General features: G+C 39.3%; 1 long non-coding RNA gene across 14 annotated transcripts; it reads left to right on the top strand.

The window, feature by feature from the left end:
- The first annotated feature begins 890 nt into the window (after window positions 1-890).
- On the top strand, window positions 891-8,221 carry LOC140881523 (uncharacterized). Of its 14 annotated transcripts, none has more exons than XR_012149982.1 (10): window positions 891-1,060; window positions 3,241-3,452; window positions 4,028-4,132; window positions 4,222-4,377; window positions 4,571-4,663; window positions 4,771-5,703; window positions 5,836-5,984; window positions 6,596-6,682; window positions 7,081-7,482; window positions 7,924-8,221. It is a non-coding gene; the product is annotated as an uncharacterized lncRNA (long non-coding RNA). The 14 variants fall into 14 exon arrangements; XR_012149992.1 differs by lacking the exon at window positions 7,924-8,221 and having other exon boundaries at window positions 4,771-5,234; window positions 5,647-5,737; window positions 7,081-7,892; XR_012149993.1 differs by lacking the exon at window positions 7,924-8,221 and having other exon boundaries at window positions 4,771-5,234; window positions 5,647-5,703; window positions 7,081-7,892.
- Window positions 8,222-22,064: the final 13,843 nt, after the last annotated feature.

The raw sequence follows: 22,064 nt of genomic DNA on the forward strand, positions 1-22,064 counted from the left end.
TCTAACCATTGATAATGAAGCTATTGTACAAAGGTTTCAAAATATGAAGACTCGAAAAAGAACAATTGTAAGGTAATTATTTTGTGGTGTTTTATGATTAAAAAATTTATATTTTTTTGCCTCATATTGTCGCCTACACTGAACTAATATCCTAAATCCGCCCCTTCTAAATATTATGATATGGTAAGTATTAGAATTGTCCTTTTTATTTGAAATGCATGATCCATGATAAAAACATTTGAAGGCACTATAATATGAAGCTTATTTTTCACGACGATGTTGATTTTGTAGTGTGTATAATTTTCAAAATAATTAGATAAATTAGCAATAAAATCACCATTGAAAAAATAATAAGGAAACATCCGAAATTTTCCTACGTAAAATCTGCATGCATAATTAGGAAAATAATTATTTAAAAATTTATAATTTGGGTTAAAATTGTATTTATGTTTTATTAAGTGAATTATGTGCATGGTTTAAATTATTTTAGCATTTAACCCGTGATTATAGAATTTTAGATTTTTGAGTAAATGATTAATTTTATCGCGTAGACGGGACCATGGACGGACGAGATTTTTATTTTTTTATTCAAAATATTTTATTAGATTTTATGGGCCTTAAAAATACTATTTTAAGGTATTATTTCATGAAAAATTTTAGTATATATATACATATATATATTTAGGTGCTCATTTTTATCCAGAATAGATCATTTTAATGACTTTTAATAACTTTTAAAATGCATTTAATCATTATTTTGGGATTTTCATTATATTATCAATTTAATATTTTAATATTGGATTTTTTTATTATTTTAAGTATTTTATAATATATTGTATAGTTGGTTGCATGATTAGAAGATTTTTTATCCCAAGATTTCCAACCCACGTTTTCATTCATTGAGCCTGTCCCCCATCTTCTTCCTCCTCCTCCCTCACGGTTTGCATCAGGAACCATATCTCCATAGCCATAGCTTCAAGAAAAAAAAAATTTAAGAGTATTTTGTCGATCCGTTATCTCGGAGTCGTACACGCGAGTTTAGCTTCAAATAAATCAAAAGGCATGTTTAATCTCTCCCTTTCTCACCATATTAGCTACGTATGCATTTCATGAACAGATCCATAAGGTTTTCACTTTGATTTTTCCGATGCATGCAAGATTTGAATGATCTTTCCTTCGCCTCATGTGTTATCTATTGTTTGATGCATGTTCATCACGTTTTCTTTCTTGGGAGCAGGCATGGTTTCTGGTCCATGGTTGAGGGCGTGGGGGAGTGTCCCTAGGGTCAGATGGCTTGAGTGGTTTGAGGGCCAAGTCGAGCCATATCTGTTGATGGCAAAGGTTGCGCGCAGATTTGGGTTCTGAATGAGAAGACTTCGTTCTCCTTCCTCAGGCCATGGTTTGGGTTGATATTTAGCTTGTTGGAAACCACTATATGTTGACTAGGATTGAGAGGTGGTTTTACGTAATAATATGGCCGGAGTAGGGAGAACGAACGGTTTTGGTTCAGTCGCTCACCTGTGCGCTCGAGTTCAGATATGGGCTGGTGTTTGGGTTCGTTCTCCACCTATAGTACTTGGTTTGGATTGGTTCTTAGCTTTTTGAAAAGGTCTTGAAGTGGGCTAGCCAGTGGCAGTGATGCTCTGGCCAGGGGGCGGCCGGAGCCGGCCGAAAACAGGCCATAAAGGCCTGCTGCTCACGACCGAGAGAGGTGAGAGATGGGGGTTCGGGTTTAGGGTTTTCTGGCTGGCCGGGTCGGGTCTGGGGTCCCACTACACCAAATCTTGGTATCAACAACACTTAAAAGACAACGGTTTTTTTGAAAAACCGTTGTCTTTGGGTGTTTAACAATGATTTTTAGTAAAACCGTTGTTGTTGGCCCTTTTTAAATGAACAATAACAACGATTTTTTAAAACCGTTGTCTTATATGTATCAAAGACAACGGTTTTTTAAAACCATTGTCTATGAGCGGATTTTTTATGGGGTACGACAACGGTTTTAATTAACCGTTGTCTATGAGCGGGTTTTTTAGACCTACGACAACGGTTTTTATTACCCGTTGTCTATGAGCGGGTTTTTGGAGTTCTACCACAACGGCTTTTAAAACCGTTGTGTATGTTTGTGTTTTTTAAGCTCTACGACAACGATTATTTTTAACCGTTGTCTTTTTTTATTGTTCTATGTAGTTTAACACAACACATCTCTTAATCCGTTGTCCTATTTAATATAACACACCACATCTCTTAATCCGTCGTCTTTGCTTTCCTTTTTTTTATTTTTTTTACACACACACATAATTACACAAGCCCTAGCCATCGCCCCTTTCACCCAACTTCTTCGTTCGATTCTCCTACCCTTCTTTTCTCTCCTCTCCGCTCCTCATCCTCACCCAACCAAAAATCTTCCGCCTCGCCTCAAGAAGAAGCTGCCGCCGGCAAGTCCTCTCTCGACAAATCGCTTCTCTATAAGCCACCCAAATTGCATCTGGGCTCATTTAAGATGACATTGCTCACTGCCGCCGTTACCTGAAGGTGGTGAAACAAAGATGGCCAAACAGTGAGCCCAGAACCAATTTCTACTATTCTGGCTAACCCATGACCTGATTCTACGTCATATTTGCCCGAAATTATCATCCAAGTTGTAGATCTGAAGCCCACCGGGTCGATGTTTATGTACGTGTTTTGTAATTTCCCAGCTCTTTATTGGATCCAGAAAATGAATATTTTATGATATGAATGGACATATTTATGTGTTACTGAGATCATTTCTATTTATTTTTAATCTTTTTTTCGCGTATACTAACCAAAAAAAATTTGGTTGTCCCTAAAGTAGTGTCACGAGATTTTTAAGGGATGGCAAAGTTCCTCCGATCTGAGTTTGAGGTATAGGCTCTAGAGCAGATTGATGACCATAAGTGTTTTCGGCAATGCCATTTTGGGGGTGTTAGATCTTACGTGAATTAACTCAATGTATTTTGGATTTTGTGAACTTTTTTATTTTTGGTCTTTGCTTTTCCTTTTTAAAATTTTTTTTTTTTGCTCTGTGGAGAAGGGAATTTCTTAATTTGCTGCTTTGGATACATCTGATGTAATAATTTCAGAAGTTGAAAATTGAAAATTTTCATCTAGTTACACTTATTCAGTGTTATACATCATCTTGTTTGTACAATGTGCTTGCTTCTAAAATGAGTCTTCCCGGATTCTTGTCTTACAATATTTCCCTTGTCATATTCTTTACAGCTTAAATAATATCCCTTGTCGGGAGAGCTAGTGAGGCAGTTGATGGAATATTTGGTTTTGGACAAGCAAATACCTTTGTTCTTTCTCAATTTGCTTCATCTGGAAAGGTGAAAAAGATATTTTCACATTTCTTGGACAGCTACAAGGGAGGTAGCATTTTTGCTATTGGAGTAGTTCAACCAAAAGTAAATAGAACAAAACTTCCAAAATGAGTACGTGGTTTTTTTAACTTGTTTGTATTTTTCTTTTCTCTACAGTGGAGTTATCTTGGGAGATGTGTAGTTTATGTTTTATTATGTTATATTGTATGCGTCTTGAGCGGTGTGTAGTTTATGTTTTATTGTATTTTTCTTGAGCTGTTAGTGGAATCTATCTCCTATGCAGTAGTTCGCATTATGTCTGGAATTTATTGAAAACCACAATTTTAATCTGAATTTATAGCATATGATTGAGAATCTCATAATTACTCTGTTTGGAAGCCTTTTGTCTTATATCTGGCCCCCAAAAACAATGCATTAACACTATTATAGTACACAGTCCAGCTTCTTATATAGCGTATGAATTTATATGAAAGGGTTCCTGATGATACTAGATTCTCTAAAAATCAAACAGGTTTCCTTTGGAAAGATGATAACCTTTAACCGTTTTTATTTTTATTTTATTAATTTATATATTTTTTTACCTTTGGTGTTATTACATGTGAATAATGTTGAAGTATTTGGTTCTGTCCTGTCTCATGGATCTCTCTGAGGTGAGAAAAATAAGATTTTGTCACCATCTATGGCAGATCAAATCATCCTAGCAATCACCACACTACAACAAACATGGTTATTGATGGTTGTTTCTGCCCAAATCGAGTCATGTTTGTAAGCTGGTTCTGCACGCGATTTCTGTTGCGTTCCTTCACTGGTTTGCTTTTAGTTTTGTTGTTTTCTCGGTACCTAGAGGTTGTATTCGAACTAATATTTTAACTCGATCCAGCCCCTATTTTTCCAGTTGGTTTTGAACCTTTTCCGATGAGTTTTCCGTGGAATTCGACTGCTTTCCAGTTCAGCTTTCTTGCTTTGGTTTCGAGTTGCAACATATTTCAAGCTCGATTCTGGCCTTAGTTCGAATTTTCCAGCTTGTTCGATTTAGGTACAGTGGGCTGCCCGGAATTGAAAATCTAATGATTCGAGTTAAATTCATTTTCTACTCGTTTATCGCACTATATTGATGTATTAAATTGGTTTAAGTTTTAGGTTTTATTGTTGGTCGACTTCGAGGTATATTTAATTTCGAATTGTTTAGTGCGATAATTAATCTGATGTTCAATTGATTTGATTATTAGGTAGATGATATAGTGTCTCGAGATGCTGATTGTAGCTCTGTTCAAGAATTGGATTTCTTGTCCTTGCGCTCTCAGTTGGGTTCATTGGTAGCTGTAGGTTTTCTTTACTTTTTTTGCTGTCTAAAATTTGTTGCATGTTGTATAGTTGCTTAATATTTCTGGATGTGGTTCAAGATTGATTTTCTTGTGTTCTCTTACAGATTCTCACATGCATTGATGTATCAGCAGCATGTTCGAAGTTACCTAAAATGTCTATGAAGCTTTTGAATCTGGTATGTTACTGTTGGGAGAGCTTCCTAGAAGCACTTCTCAACTTTCCTTAACAAAATTTCACAAAATTTCAAAATTTTGTTAAGGAAAAGCTGAGAGGAGGTCTTGCAGTTAGGGATTTGCTTGTGTCCTTTTTTCAGTTCGGTAATTCTCTGAGGCCATCACTACAAGAAAATCTTGAATTAACAACACTTAAATTGAATTTTGTGATTGATATATATTTTATGCTCGTTTATTCATTTGCCTTTTATATTTTAGTTAATCTAAAATCTGTTTTTTCAAATTACTGTTCTGTTTTGTTTGATTTTCCTTGTCCAGATTTAAGATATATGGACCACTCTTGCTTAGACTAGTTCTTTGCATTTCTTTAGGAAAAAACAAAAGTTCTTTACAGGTAAATTTTTTTCTTAGCAAGATTTATTATTGTAACTAAATATATATGTTAAATTCTCTTTATAGATTGTGGTGCCTCTTTTTATTTTTTTCTTGAGGCTAATAATATATACTTTCATCACCGAGTATCAGAAACTAATAGATTATTTTGATATATTAAAATTTTTTATTCTTCACCTGCTTTTGACGTCAAAAGAACTGCTTCTATTTCTATTCTGGTTTCTTGAAAACCTTCTTGGACCCGGATGGATGCCAATTAAATTCAGATTCTTGTAGACCCTTTTTCTGAATTTGTGCTAGTTTGTTGTGTTTTCGTGTGGAGATTGAAGAATTGGGAGATTGGGGAGAGATGGGGAGGGGATATTTGGAACATTCTTTTCAGCTCGTTTCAGCTGTGTTTGGAAATATTTCAGCGAGTCGTTGCTGCCCATGCTGCTCTAACTCCAACGGAAACTGTAAGAAAGTGAGGGGTAATTTACATCTCATTTTCCCAGCTTTTTGGGTGTGAGTAAATAGAGTCAATCTAAATTTTCAAATTTTTATAAGGATTATATATATATATATATATATATATATATATATGATTGTGAACGTATATACAGGGTATAACATCAGCAATTACTTTCTTTGCTCAAGCCTGGTGTATTTCAAGGAGAGGTTCTCTGTTTTCTGCCATGTTCAATCCTTTGGGTACCGTTGTAGTTACCGTTCTTTCTTGTGTTGTTCTGCACGAAGAGTTGTACATCGGAAGGTATCTTAAGTTTATACTATGAAACTTTTAGAGATAAATTTTTATTAATTAATTATGATCTTCCAGTCTTTTAATGAAATGATGATTGATAAGAAGAAAACTCTTATGCTTGCATCATGTAGATTGTTAGGAGCTGTAAGAACTTGCATATTGTTGATATAACTTCTTGTGATTGAAATGGAGGGAGTGGAGTTACTTGTACTAAAACCTAAGGGCTTAGGCAACTGGAAGTGAAGCAGAACAAACTTTCTGATACCGCTAGAATATTAGCATCTACTAAATCTATTGGGCTTGTGTCTTGATAGCTGATGCTATAGTAAATCTATTGGAATTGAAATTAAGTACTATGTTTATTGCTATTTATCGAAGAGGTAAACATCTGTCACCTAATTTATGTAGTTATACTTTCTTGCTTAATTGTGTATCATAAAATGGTAAGCAGATTCTTTATCCTTCAAATAGTTGTTTCTTGATCATGTGCGTGCTTATCATGTGCTCGGATGCTACCTGATTTACTGTTTCTTGGACTTTTTCCTATCGTTGTCAATACTATATTTATTTGCTTATTTTGATGTTTGTTTGGCTGATACCGGTTTCTGTTTCCTCCATAGATTAATGTGATATTCATCAACCCAAAAGTGGTTCAAGCGCCAGCTCTTACTTCACAGCAATCCAGTAGTTTGAAGTCAAATGATTAAGTAAGTTCAGTCACAATGCTAAGAGATTTTATTTTCAATCAATTATTTCTTGTGCTTGATCGACTTTTGCTTCAATGAGAAATGGTTTCTATTAATGACGCTGTTTAAATTTTGTTGAAAATATCCTTCAAAAATCATGTTTCTGTATACGGAACTTGTGAAATTAATGAATGAGAAACTGTATGTTTGAGTTTCCTTTCTTATACCTAAGTTATTGTTTTATGAAATTCGCAAATTCTCACTATTTCTTGCATTTTCGTAGGGAACCTTTAACTGTATATTCTTGGCTATGAATCTATGATCTCCTAAATAAACATAAATACAATTGTACAATTTGCTTCCTTCTTCAAAGATTGATGCTTCTCTGTTTCTGACACTTTTGTCTTTAACATTTGCAGATGATTTATCTTCCTGGAAATATATCTTTAGACAAGATTAAAGAATAAATGACTTAGAAGTTTAGAAGCAAAGGCATTTTTTTAGCTTTTATTTTGGTTGTTCTTTGCCTCGATGGATGTGCTGAATATATTTCCAATTAATACTTGTAATTATAGTTCATAGAAATAGATTTTCCCTAGCTAGCAGTCCTCTACTTGTTTTCCTTTTTGTAGCTCTTGTTTTTGTGCTTTCATGGCAGATTGGTGCAATACAAGTTGTGTCCCGGAAAGCTTATTTTATAGCGGTAGAAAGTGAGATCCAACCGAATCAGCTTGTTTTTAGCTTCATCCCAAACTTCTTGTAGCATTTTTGTGTCAAATTTCTGCTACTGGTTTGCAGAAAGAAATAGTTTTAGAACTGAGGTTAGTTTCTTTATTTATCCGAAAGAAAATTCGGTTTTGATATGTATTTGGTCTAATCTCATTTAACACATGCCATAGAAAGCGAGTTTAATTTAAGCACAACATGCAAATTGTTCAAAGGTTGGAGTTAAAATATGGTTATTGTAGTGAAATCCCTTCATAATGGTATGTTTTATTATTTCCCTTTTTCGTTACCGTTGTTTTCGTTGTATGGTATAACAAAGCATAATGTCATTTTCACCAAACTTGGAAGCCCACTAATTTTGATTTAGATTCATCACGTCCCCACATGAACTTCTGTCTATGCTTTTGTTGGTTTTTCTTTACAAGTTGCGTCGAACACAAAGGCTGGTGCATACTGAAATGGATACAAAGGTTGCTTTACTGTAGTTGCTCCAGGCTTGTAAATATCAAATGTTGAGCCAGGCTTGTAATCTACAGGAAAAAACTATAGAAGAAGGAATATTATGCAGAAAGGGTGAAAAACAAGGTGGCACTAATACACAAGCAGACAAAAGAGAAGAGAGACACAGTTGAAGGTACACGTGAAGATGAGATATTCAAGGCAATGAAGATGGCTAATACACGCATACCGTGCAACCAAGCAGATTGCTAAGAAATCTTTTCGATGCTTTTAACGTGAAGTGTCTTGTCTTTAGCAAAGAATGACTTGCGAAGTTTCAGGATTTTCTTGTAAAGTTTGTTGCTTTGATATGTTGTTTTCTAATACTGAAAAATTGTATATTCAATTTTATTTTAAAAATTTTGAATTTTGATTGATTTATAAAATTGAAAATTTGTATATTAATTTTTTTTTTATTTAAGAAACGACATGGATTTAATCTGTTGCAAATCTGTTGTCGTAAGCTTCGAAGACAACGGATTTAAACTGTTGCAGAACTGTTGTCGTACACCTACATAAGACATCGGTTTTAATGTGGTTGAATAATGTCAATATATGACAACGGATATAAATTGTTGCAAATCTGTTGTCGTATGCCAACAAAGACAACGGTTTATAATTGTCGTAAAAGGTAACTTAAGACAAAGTTATAAACCGTGGTCAAATAGTGTGCACGACAACAGATATTTACTGTTGCATATCCGTTGTCGTATGTTGGAATCCACAACAGATATAAACCGTTGTTGTATGTTATACTTTCGACAACACCTAAAAGTACAACGGTTTTTTGACCCCTACTGTAATGCCCCTATTTTATTATAATTGAGTTTAATTGAGATAATCAGGGTTTTTGGTGGTTGAGGGCCGTTTTGATGTTTCGAAGGGGTCATTTTGCAAACATTGGAGAATTGAGGGACTAAAATGCAAAACTTGGATTTTATAATATTATTCCTTGCAAGTTGACCAAGTCACTTCACCCTCTCCTTTTTCCTTCCGCTTTCGTACGTACTGAGTCGAGAAGCCATGGAAGCTCCTTCGAGCTTTTTTTCCGTCTGATTCGCACGATCCGACCGTCAGATTTTAGTTCCGAGTTGAGATTCACGATTATCGCAACGAGGACTTCGTTTTGACGTAAGTTTTGCTACGATCCTTGAACTTTGATTTTTTTTTTGGGTCGTCAGAATTTGATAATCTTCGAGTATGTTGTTCTTGAGCTAGCATAGATCGTGTATTTGAAGTCGGTTCGGAAAAATAACGAAGTTTGGATTTTATATGATTTTTGGAGCCTATTTCGAAAATGGGGTTTTGGATTTTTGTTGGATTTTGATTGTTTTGTTGGTTTAGAAGATGATATGGGTTGTTTGGAGTTGTTTGATGATGTTGGAAATTTTTGGTTTGACCGTTTATAGTCGTTATGCCGTCGAAATCGAGTTTGAATTATCAGTTGTATTGTTTCGGTTTGATTTTCGGGTTTGGTTTGAATTAGTAAATTGATATCAAATCCGTATATTCTTCATTTTCAGATTTGGATTGGAGTTTCGGGTTTGGATCGAACTTGGGAGTTGAATCGATTTGAGAATTGAAGACGTTATATTGTTGAGCTTCTCCGTTTCGATTCGTTTGAATTCGATTGATTATTGATTTGAATTCGTTGTTATTTTCAGATTTGAATCCTTGACGAACTTGAAAGGTAAAAGACGACATTGAATTGAATGGGGTTGTATACTCGAGTTAGATTGATTCTCGAGTCCCGAAAATCATATACTGCATGTTTATTTGTTGGTGTGAACTTGATTTATTATTTTTGTTTTCACTTGCATTCATATTGAGCCGATTATTTGATTCGTTTTGAAAATAGACGATTTGGGGAGCTATATTGAAGTGGCTTTGGATTTCGAGTTTTTCCAAGTGCCAGAATACTTCTTATAGTTGCTCTGAAGTCTAGGGGTTTGAGTTGTGCGACATCCACCCCGAAAGGGAGTGTAGGTGGGTTGTTGTAATGACTTGGCCCTGGGATCCCAACCGAGTACCGATTGATATTTCGATTATCTGATTTGATAATCCCGAGTTTTGAAGTCATGCATACATCCACCCTCATTAGATTTATTGATGATTATTACGTCTATATGAGGTGTTTATTTGATATTGCATGCCTGTCTCTTTACTTAGAAATTATATTTCTAACCGGGTTATCCGGCTGTTGTTTTTGTTTGTATGTGTACTTGACAACAGGAGAATCAGGAGCCGAACCGAGTCGGCTGGGTTAGCTCGGGGTGAGAATGTTAGAAGTGAGACACCGTGTGTCGTAGGGTTGTACCTTTTGGGTTTTGTACTATTTTGATTAGTCGAACGAACCCTATCGTCGAACATGTAATTGTATTTTGAGTAGAACTTGGTATATGGCATGTTCTAAATATTGATTGTATGGGTTCTTGAGTTTAGAAATGTTTGGATTTGCCTTGATTTGATTTTCCAGGCTTCTGCTCTCTCTCTCTCTCTGCCCGTTTGGCCTGCACGCGGGCGAGGATGACCTCGCGCACGCACGAGCGGGCCTGGAGGGCTCGGGAATTTTTGCCCGCGCTCGCGCGAGCCCTTCACTCGCGCGGGCGCAAGATATCCACGAGCCCTCTGTCCGCGTAGCCTGCGCGCGCGCGAGACTTTATTTTTTTTAAAAAAAAAAATTGATTCGTTTTTCCGCGGCACATTGTGTTCGATTGTGGGTTATTATTCGATATTAGAAGATTAGAAATGAAGTCTCACATTAACTGGTATCAGAGCAATAAGATTCTTAGATTTGAACTAGAGTGAGCTGGGTAGATCGAGTCCGCATGAATTGAATTCTCACATGTGATTGATTTATTTAAATGATTATTTTAAATACGTGCGAGCATGATTTATTGATTCTTGAATTAATTGAATTACATGATTTGTGATTTGATTTATAAAGCATGAATTACGTGATATATATCTACCTTGTGCTATTATCTGTCCTCGTATATCATTGCGATTTATGAGTACTCAGAGCAGAGTTTTGGACACCGAGGTTATGAGATTGTGATTGAGGTATTGTGTCCTAACCCTTTGATATCAGATGGCACCTCGACGATCTCTGAGAAGGAATCAAGCACCTTTGGTACCTCCTTCTACTGAGAATCCGTAGCCAGTAGTAACTCTTTCGAATGATCAGGGTAGTACTGGAGTGGATCAGTTTGATGCAACCGAGACCCCTATGGAGACTCTATTGAAGAGATTTCGATCGTTTCGACCGCCTACCTTGACGGGTACTGAGAACTCCGTTGACTGTGAAAGTTGGCTAGAGGACATGGATCAGCTCTTTGACTCTCTCGACTATACCGATGACCGCAGAATCAGGTTAGTCATTCACCAGCTACAGGGTGTTGCTAAGAATTTGTGGACCACAACCAAGAGGGCAAATGAGAATCGAGGCACCGTTGTCACTTGGAGTTTATTCAAGACTGAGTTCTACAAGCGGTTCTTTCCTATCTCGTATCGTAAGGAAAAAGGTTGCCGAATTTGCGAATCTGAAGCAAGGGAATTTGAGTATCGAGGAATATGTAAGCAAGTTTGACAGTCTCTTGAGGTTTGCACCTCACATCGCAGATCACGAGGAATCCAAAGCCGATCATTTCATCAACGGCTTGAATCCTGAGATCTTTACTTTGGTCAATACCGGGAGACCCAATAACTTCGCAGATGCCATGGATCAGGCTAAAGGAGCCGAAGCTGAACTTTTGATGTAACGAGGAAATCAGATAGCTCCTCAGCCGTAGCAGAGATCTTTTCAAGATCAGCCTGTTCAGTTTCAGCCTCAGCAGTCCCAGTATCAGTACCAACCTTCTCAGCAGTCGAATCAGTCTCAGAGGGTTGAAGGAGGCAACTGTGGCAAAAACAGGCGAGATCAGTATCGACCGAAGGGGAAGCAATTTAAGAAGTCTGGGAGCAGTTCATCGAGTTCCAGTGGCTCTAGATAGTTCAGTTCTGGGCAGAATTCAGGGTTTTTAGGAGCATCGTGCAGGAAGTGTGGAGGCCATCACCCAAGTGATCAGTGTCGAGGCTGTAAGAGTGGGTGCCCAGTGAGCCAACTGTGTGGCTATGGGCTTTGTTGACTCTTTGTATAAACAATCTTTTGTTTAATATTATTTACACTTTTATGGCAATGACTTTATATTACTTCATATTGTTATATTGTGATATACTATTGTTGTTTTGATAAAGACCTTGAATATACTATAGTGTATGTAAGATGTGGTAGAACATGGAGATGTCTATCATGAAATACATCTTATAGTCACTGTATATTCTAAAACCGTTCCTAGTCGATTGAGCCGTCCGATAATAAGGATAAGGATCGCTCGAGTTTGAGACTAGCATTTGCGATGCGGAGTACCACGTTTCATTGGTAGGGAACATGGAGATGTTCGAAGCATGCAAATGGATATTCATAGGATGAATAATCGAACTACCCTATCCGGACTTTCCAAGTGGTTATCACTTATCGAGTGGATTAAGTCCGCGGTTTTGGTTGTACACCATTAGTCCTTACGACTTGAAACATCATGGAGACTCTATATGCTAGTGCTGTGCTTTGACTCGTTTACCGACTCTATGGGGGTCATCAGGTGTCGAGATTGGGTACAGTTACGACACATATAGGAGTCAATGCATTGTTGTCAAGGATTCACCACATACTTGCGAGTGTGGATATCCTATGCGATCTGAGGAGATATTAGTGTGACAAATCTCTGGCCAGAGTACTTGATGTGATTTAAGAAATGGTTTCTTAGTAGCACATGCGATGTCACTAATTTGATCTTCAAGATGTATTGCATAGTTATCGAATCTTGAGCGACTCTCGATATACCAATGGTTGTTGATTCGATCGGGATATATGGATGAAGGGACCGTACTGTACGTTAACCAAAATCTACTGGTTCTTGTAGGCACTATCAGTGATACCTAGGGAATCATGGGGCGATGTTGCTAGGCGCTTTACCATGATTCGTTGGGCAAGTCGGAAAGTGTTGTTCCGAGTCACAAGGAGTTGTGAGCCCACGGCTAGCTGTATCCCTGAACCATTGAGGGTCACACAGTGTAATGGAGTTTTAATCCCCGTTGAGATAGTTAAATTTAAAGAGTTAAATTTAATGAACTAAGGAGTTGGACTTCTTAAATAAGAGTAAGGGAGTAGGATTTCCTAAAATGACATAGGGATGGACATTTTTGGAAACCACTGAATTCGGATTCAGGAAAATTTATTTTGACTTTAAAACGTGCAGAAATGGTTTCTGTGCACATTGGTGAAATCGTTTCATCAATCGGAGTCACGATGAATTTTATATTAATTTCTGAACGAGCGGGCTTTGCTTGTCGGGCCCCAGCTTATGACTAATGGGCCCTAAGGTGTTAGTGGCCTGCATTATAAATAAGTTATTTCAGTACAGAAATTACAAACAATAGGTCATAATTTTGAGACAGGATTTTCGAAACCCTAGCCCCTCTCAAAACGTTTTCGGCCGCCTCTCCCTCCCTCTGCCCGAGAAAATTCCGGTCTGTGATTTTGAATCGCAGTAAGGAATAACGAATCAAATTCGTGTATTCTCTTCGCAGAAAACTTCTGATAGATTTTCTAGTGCAATCTATCAGAGGGATTAAACCTCTGTTCGTGGACCTGATTGAAGGCGTTCATCGGTTCCAGGGAGAGACAACAAGAGCAGAATTGTTCTGTTGGTGTCCATTAATCTCGTTGCGAGATTTGAGGTAAAATTTATTTAATTGTTATTTAAATTTTACACACACACGTAATTCAATTGATGAACGGTTGATACCCATACCATGGAAACGTTCCATGAAAAAATTTTTAAACTTCCGCTGCACCGGGTATCAATCGTAATTGGTCTGGGAACTCGCCAGTTTTCCAACAGAGGCGTGTTTGGTAGTTGCAATATCTGCCAGCAGCCGGGTCACTTTGTTAGAGTATGTCCTCAGCGAGGATCCGATAGAGCTCAGAGCAGCAGTTCTTCTCGACCGCCAGCTCAGCCCGAGAGATCAGCTTCTGCAGTCCATACTTTTCAGCCCCAGCAACAATCTCGTCAGGGAGGTAATCAGAATCAGAACCAACCTCCTCGACAGCAGGCGAGGGTGTTTTTCTTGACAGAGGATCAAACCAATGCAGCTCCAAATGACGTGATAGCAGGTAACTGTTCGTTTTTTGGTTATCCTGCGTATGTTTTGATTGATACGGGTGCTTCTCACTGTTTTATTTCTGAAAGATTTGTCGTGATGCATGATTTATTTGCTGAGCCATTATCTGATCTCATTTCTATCACTTCACCTTTGGGTGGGGAAACTGTTTCAGTGAGATTGGTCTGTAGTTGTGTGTTAGAATCCGAAGGAAATTCGATTGAGATTGACTGCATTGTACTTGGATTATCTGATTTTGACTGTATTGTTGGGATTGATGCTTTGACCAAGTATAGGGCGACAGTAGATTGCTTTCAAAAAGTGGTTCGATTCAGACTTGAGATGGCAGATGATTGGAAGTTTTTCGGTAAGGGTTCTCGACCCAGAATTCCTTTCATTTCTGTGTTATCCATGTCTCGTTTGCTATAGAGAAGAGCAGAGGGATTCCTAATTTATGCAGTAGATGTTCAGAGGTCTAGTCCTGAGTTGACTGAGATACTGGTGGTTAGCGAGTTTCATGATGTATTTCCAGACGAGATTCCTGGTTTGCCGCCTATTCGAGAGATCGAATTTAACATCGAACTTTCACCAGGTACTCCGCCTATTTCGAAAGCTCCTCAAGGAGTTGAAGGAGCAGTTAGAATATTTGATTGCCAAGGGATACATCCGACCTAGCGTATCACCTTGGGGTGCTCCACTGCTCTTCGTGAGGAAGAAATACGGTTCTATGCGACTCTGCATCGACTACTGTCAGTTGAATCAAGCGACGGTCAAGAACAAGTATCCTCTACCTAGAATTGATGACCTTTTTGATCAACTGCAGGGTTTTTCAGTGTATTCAAAGATAGATATGAGATCAGGGTATCATCAGCTGAGAGTTCGCGATGAGGATGTGCCTAAGACAGCTTTCAGAACCAGATATGGGCATTTCGAGTTTATAGTCATGCCGTTTGGTTTGACCAATGCTCCAGCAGTTTTTATGGATCTGATGAATCGTATATTTCAGCGGTATTTAGATGAGTTTGTCATTATCTTCATTGATGATATTCTGATCTATTTGAAGAACCGTTCTGACCATGCAGAACATCTGAGAATTGTATTGTAGATTTTGCGAGCCGAACAGTTGTATGCTAAGCTATCGAAGTGCGAATTCTGGTTGGACCGAGTTGTTTTTCTAGGCCACATTATATCGGGAGATGGAATTGTTGTCGATCCCAGTAAGATCGAGGCAGTTATGAATTGACCGAAACCGACATCAGTGCCAGAACTCCGAAGCTTTATGGGTTTATCAGGGTATTATCGCCGATTTATCAAGGACTTCTCTTCCATTGCAAAGCCGATTACCCAGTTGACCCAGAAGAATGCACCGTTTGTTTGGTCCGAGGAGTGCGAGGCCAGTTTCATTGAGCTGAAGAAGAGGTTTACCAGCGCTCCGATCTTGTCTATTCCATTAGGTACGGGAGGTTTTTCCGTTTACTGTGATGCTTCTCACCGTGGTCTTGGATGCATTCTTATGCAGAGGAAGCATTTCATAGCTTATGCTTCGAGGCAGCTGAAGCCCCACGAGACTCGTTATCCGATCCATGACCTTGAGCTTGCTGCGATCGTTTTTACTTTGAAGATCTGGCGCCATTAACTCTATGGCGAGTCGTTTGAGATATTTTCTGACCACAAGAGCCTGAAATACTTGTTTTCCCAGTTCGAGCTGAACATGAGACAGAGAAGATGGATGGATTTGCTTAAGGACTTCGACTGTGAGATCAAGTATTATCCTGGAAAGTCGAATGCAGCTGCAGACGCTCTTAGTCGGAAGCTTTGTTCCTTATCTCTTACTACGATTGGTGTTTCTCAATTGATTGAAGACTGTTGTACTTCTGGTTTGGATTTTGAGACCGATAAGAGATCCATCAGAGTTTTTGCGATTCAGGCTGAGCCAGAGTTGTTTCAGTTGATTAGAGAGGCTCAGAGATCTGATCCAAGCAGTCAGATTTCGATAGAGAGGGTCAGATTAGGTCTCTAGTGTAGTGACCCAACCCGGATCCACTACCTAATCAGAGTGATTAGCGCAAGCAATAAAAGCTTAAAGCGTAAAGAGCGGATAATTAAAATACAATAAATCCAATCGGCAGAATACAACCGACGCTATCACAAGTGTATAAATACTGTTATACAACCAAATCGAAGGTTCAGGGTAAATAAATCCCTACCCTCTACAACCTCGCACTCCCCAAGCTCAATGCTGCTGAGAGCCGCCTGGACCATCCAGCCTCAAACCTGCCCCGCCACAAGGTACACAATACCCATACACAGGGGCGTGAGCTAGAACGCTCAATACGAAGCAATGATATAAATACAAATATGAGCATGCACATGACTTTAAAACCAGGGTTAAATCACTTTCTTAGGGCACCTGGAATACACAGTACCGGGTTAAGAGAGCGACTTCGCGTGGTACTCGTATATTCCCAAGACATGAATCCATAAGGAGTAACTCATCACCGATGGAAACTGTCATGACTCACATCATACCTGATGCAGTCTCCGTAAAATATATGCATGTGCTACAACAGTAAAAGCATGGTCAATACAACACATACATCATGCATCACACATATATGCATAAATATCATGCCGGCTATCTCGGTCAGTACTTACGTACCTCTAACACTGCAGGTCAATTCCTAGCTCCGCTGACCTAGACTCCAAGCCTACTAGTCCAGCTACTGCTACTACAATGCAATTACCCATGCATCAATTATAAAGCTCTAAAAGCCTTAACTAAGCTAATGCATACTCCTAAATATTTTTAGGAAGCCAAAGTTATATCTGCGTCCGTCGTTAGCCCTTTGCTGACGATAGCCTCAAAACTAGGCCACAACTCCGCGACGACGCCTAGATCACTAAGCCACTTCCGGATTCCCCGTAGGATGCCTAGATCTCCCTAGATCTGAGTTAGAAGGCTTAGGAATCGAGAGAGAAGAGAGGGAATTGGTGCGAGAAAATGAATTCTCGGACCCTCTATTTATAGGCAATGTTCGGAGCCTCCGAACCAGGTTCGGACCATCCGAACTCGATCGGAACCTCCGATCGCACCTTAGGAGCATCCGATCGCTCAATATTACGTGTGCCCTGGTCCAGATCGGAGCGTCCGATCTTGCCGACGGAGCGTCCGATCTCGATCGGAGCCTCCGATCCTGGCACGGAGCTTCCGATCCACTTCGGATCGTCCGAACTCCTCTTCGGACCGTCCGATCCTGCTGAACCAATTCAACTAATTTGAGTGCTCTGAATCCATTTCTGAACTCCGTTAACCCTTTTGGAATTTCCTTAATCATGTTTCACTTAATCTAAACATGATTACACGATTAATATACTCATTAATCGGTAATTCTGGATACGGGTTACTACATTCTCTCCCCCTTAAAAGATTTCGTCCTCGAAATCTAAGGTAATACCTCGAGAACGTACAAGAAATTCTTGCTCGAGTGTCTGGTAGAAATATCCTCCGACACCCTCAAACTTCCGTCGAATTCTCTGCAAGCTTCATTAATGCTGAACCGCATTAACATTTTCCCAGTTGAAAAATTACTGCGCTACTGGTCGACAATCGAACTCCTCTAGCACTCGCATATCACAACATTGATATGTCTTCCAAACTTGACCCCGATCTCTCTGGTCACGAAAGATACCAATACCCACTTGATCGAGATTATCGTCTCAAAGGAAATCTTATACTGACAAAGACCAAGTCATAACCTGACTGGTTTACGACAATCGTCGAATCACTAATCAAATTAACCATCTAATGGTTCCAAAAGTTCTCGGTGCTCAACACCTCTAGTCAGAAACACTATTTCCAACACTGTGCTGACACATTCTAACATGAATCTCGCTTTAAGATAATCCAGTGGACTCAAGTCTATACTTCAAAGTAACTGTTCGCAATGTTCCCTAGACTGGTTACCCTCCCCACTCTCCCTGAAGCACAACCGGCTTTCCAAGGAATACTGGGAACTTAAACCATCAAGTATAGTACATTCTGTTGTCCACGTTTCTTAGTATAACCTCAACACTGTGCCCTGTTGCAATTTACGACGCTACGTCATCTCCTAGCCATTGGCCTGCGAAATCACACATACATTGCAATGGAAGTCATCACGCCTCTGATGATCTACATCATCTCGATCATAGGTTATTCACCTCATGAATTCAATCGATAAACGTCCTTCTGATAGTTATACATACTCGCAATCACTGTACACACATTAAGACTAAGGAAAGCTCTCACCAATATGCTCGACTGGGACATTCCACAGTGCACAGACATATGGAAAAGCTTCCTATTTCGTCTCGAAACTCGACAGTCATTGCACCTGGTATAACTCATCTCAGAGTCTCTGATAATACCATCAGCTCATACCAACCTCCCAAAGTTGAACATACTGATCCTGGAACTAAATCCCAACGGATTCTCAATATTCAAATCGCTTCCTTGCTAAATGCATCATCCTTAGCACTGAACGATCTAACTTGTCGATTCCCTAGTCAATCCTGGGAAATACTTGTGCTCGAAGTATCTTACCACACAATGTGCCTATGATTGTCGTTTATTGCTACAACACAATATCTTTTGACAACCAGTCTGCATAGATGTGACTCACTGCCTCGAAAGAACAATTTCGATCCGTCACGATCTTGCGAAATCTTCGATCCTAAAGGCAAACCTCGTTGGCTACTAAGTCGATCTTTGACTATTTCTGTCATTTCAAAGACATCGTTCTTCACATTAGATGACTAGTGACACATCCTGCTAGATCTCGAGGATCAGATCCTAGCTAATGTCACATAGATCAGACAACTTAATGTTCCTTGCTAATGTCCATTAGCATTTCTAAATACTCGTCGGATCTAAACACAACGGTATACATAGATCCCCTCACTTAACCGAAATGTCCGGTCAACAATCTTCACTATTGTTGTTCAATGGAAAACTCTCGCATGAAACAACAACATGATCCTTTCCTGACCTATTGTTATCACTAAGCAATTGATTGAATCAATATCAGCTTCCTTCTTAACAAGAATGCACTATACTGGAAACTACCAACTCCCTTGTTTGTCTCCACTGTCAAGTTAGCACCTAACTTGATCATACAAGTCAATTGCAATCTTTCAATAGATTCGTCTCTGGCAAACCTAGAGATCCTAAATCATCCTAACTCTGACAGAGTTGCCCAATAACCACTAGTAGTCACTAGCACAGATCCCGTGCCACCTTAGCACTACCAATCGTTGTCTTGTTCACCCAAGGCAAACATCAAGAGAAACTAAGCCCATTTCCATCCCATGGAAAATCCTTCGCTCAATCTTTGAAAATATCAGGCAGTACTTAGCGCAACCACTGGACTCACTATCCTTACCTCGTTCATTCAGAATGAACACTACGGCTCGTTTAAGTCCAAGAAGAATAACTAAAGAATCCCAAAGATTTCCACAATCTTCGAACACAATCTTGACTATATCCCTCGCTAAGATTGTGCAACAAATTAAGACTGGGGTAGCTTACCTCGATAACCCACCTGGACAACCACCAAGGTTTCACGGTCATAGGCCATGCTTCCCTCATATCTCAGATAGCTCTTGTAAAATCCTTAGCGTCTGACATAATCTATCACAGATGAATTCAATCATCATGGAGTAGTCCTGGTATTCGAGTCTAAGTTTAAAAACAACATTCTATCCAATATCTTGGATAATTCCTATCACAAGGAAATTCTAACCGCAACTCTGATGACAACCCCTAGTCATCACTAGTAGAAATCCGTCCACCTACTAGATCCACACGTATAGCAGTAACCCAAAGGTTAATACTTATCTGCTCAGAGTACACCCTTGTCAAGAAAATCCCTTCATGACTGGTTCCTACAGCAGCATACTCAACATATATCTCTGGCACACCAGACGATATCGAGCCATCGATATCAAACCTGATATCTAATCCAAGGTCATACCTCGTCGTGACTGTCACCAAATCCCTAGACTGAGTAGCCTTCCCACCGCCATCTCCTGAAGCACCAAAGCTCCCAGATAACCTCTGAAGTACAAGGAGTCCCAGAGTAACACTGGCATAGGGTCGCGCCCCATCACGTCTAGCCATGGTCATAGTCCACAACTCTCGGCATATACTGGACCTGGTATCCCTGATGAAAACCTATCATCACAACTCTCAACCTAACAAAGGTCAGACAACCTACTGTTCTCAAGGAAACAACCTAGAACAAAGCCCAAATGTTCTAAATCGAACAATACCCTTAATGCCTCTAGATGAGTCCACTCATTGCTAGCACTAACATAGTCCACTGACTAACTAGGTCAATCCTAGGAAAACACCTAGACTAACCACAAGTCACACTGTCACAGTTGGCCCACTCAAATCCCATGAGCTCCAATAGTTGAAAGCTAATCAACTAAAACAATTTCAATCTTAGCAAAATCACTTGCAATCATTCACGAATTTGCTGGATAAATAAAACATGTATCATTGCTTCCATTTATGTACAATTTCTCAATTACAATCCCATGTAATATATACAGTATTCAAAATACAATGAAATGTACAACCAAACTATAAATGATACAACCAAAGTATGATGATTCATTACAACTGAAATACTGTTTACAACTACAACGATACAGAAGCTTCTAATCGACACACGCATCGATACAAGCATACCCCCGACCAAGTTTCTCTACATGTCCTCCTACGAAGAACTCCGGAGAAATGGCTCATGCTAGCTAACCAGCTATGCTCTGCGTCAGTGCATGTCAGTCGACCTCTTTTGCTCACGATCTACCATCAGCGTTCTTCTTGTATTCATATCATGCTTTTGAACATGAAGTTTCCCGTGTGCCTACCGAACGCATCGATATTAGCATACCGGCAAAACCATGTTCTGCATGAGGTTAAAGACCTCACTCTCTAAACCTGTCATGCTTTAGGCACTCGAGGCATTCTCTGGTGAAGGTCTATCTGACAATCTCTCCATCTACGACTGGAGAATCTTCAGAGTAGTGTCATCATGGTATGGACGATACAGATGCAAGCATCAAGTGCGTCCCATCCAATGCTCTGCCACTGCCTCTGGTATCCGGTACTCGATCCAAAACTAGGATCCATATGAGTAAAAATCTTGAAAACTCGGACACGATTCATCACTCCTGTCCGCACTTGCTGAAATCCCATAAGCCAAATCTTTAGAAATCCTGCCGATGATGATAGTATCTGGGCAAACTAATTGCCGCATCATCACTTCTTCCAAGGTCTCATCCATCCTATAAGGATAACCCAAAGTCTTAGTACTATATCCCAAGTCTCTTGCATGCATATGCACTGATACCAATAAATGTAGTGACCCAACCCGGATCCACTACCTAATCAGAGCGATTAGCGCAAGCAATAAAATCTTAAAGCGTAAAGAGCGAATAATTAAAATACAACAAATCCAATCGGCAGAATACAACCGACGCTATCACAAGTGTATAAATACTGTTATACAACCAAATCGAAGGTTCAGGGTAAATAAATCCCTACCCTCTACAACCTCGCACTCCCCAAGCTCAATGCTGCTGAGAGCCGCCTGGATCGTCCAGCCTCAAAACTGCCCCGCCACAAGGTACACAATACCCATACACAGAGGCGTGAGCTAGAATTCTCAATACGAAGCAATGATATAAATACAAATATGAGCATGCACATGACTTTAAAACCAGGGTTAAATCACTTTCTCAGGGCACCTGGAATACACAGTACCGGGCTAAGAGAGCGACTTCACGTGGTACTCGTATATTCCCAAGACATGAATCCATAAGGAGTAACTCATCACCGATGGAAACTGTCATGACTCACATCATACCTGATGCAGTCTCCGTAAAATATATGCATGTGCTAAAACAGTAAAAGCATGGTCAATACAGCACA

This window comes from Henckelia pumila, chromosome 2 (genome assembly GCF_033568475.1).
Source record: "Henckelia pumila isolate YLH828 chromosome 2, ASM3356847v2, whole genome shotgun sequence".
Classification (NCBI taxonomy): Eukaryota; Viridiplantae; Streptophyta; class Magnoliopsida; order Lamiales; family Gesneriaceae; genus Henckelia; species Henckelia pumila.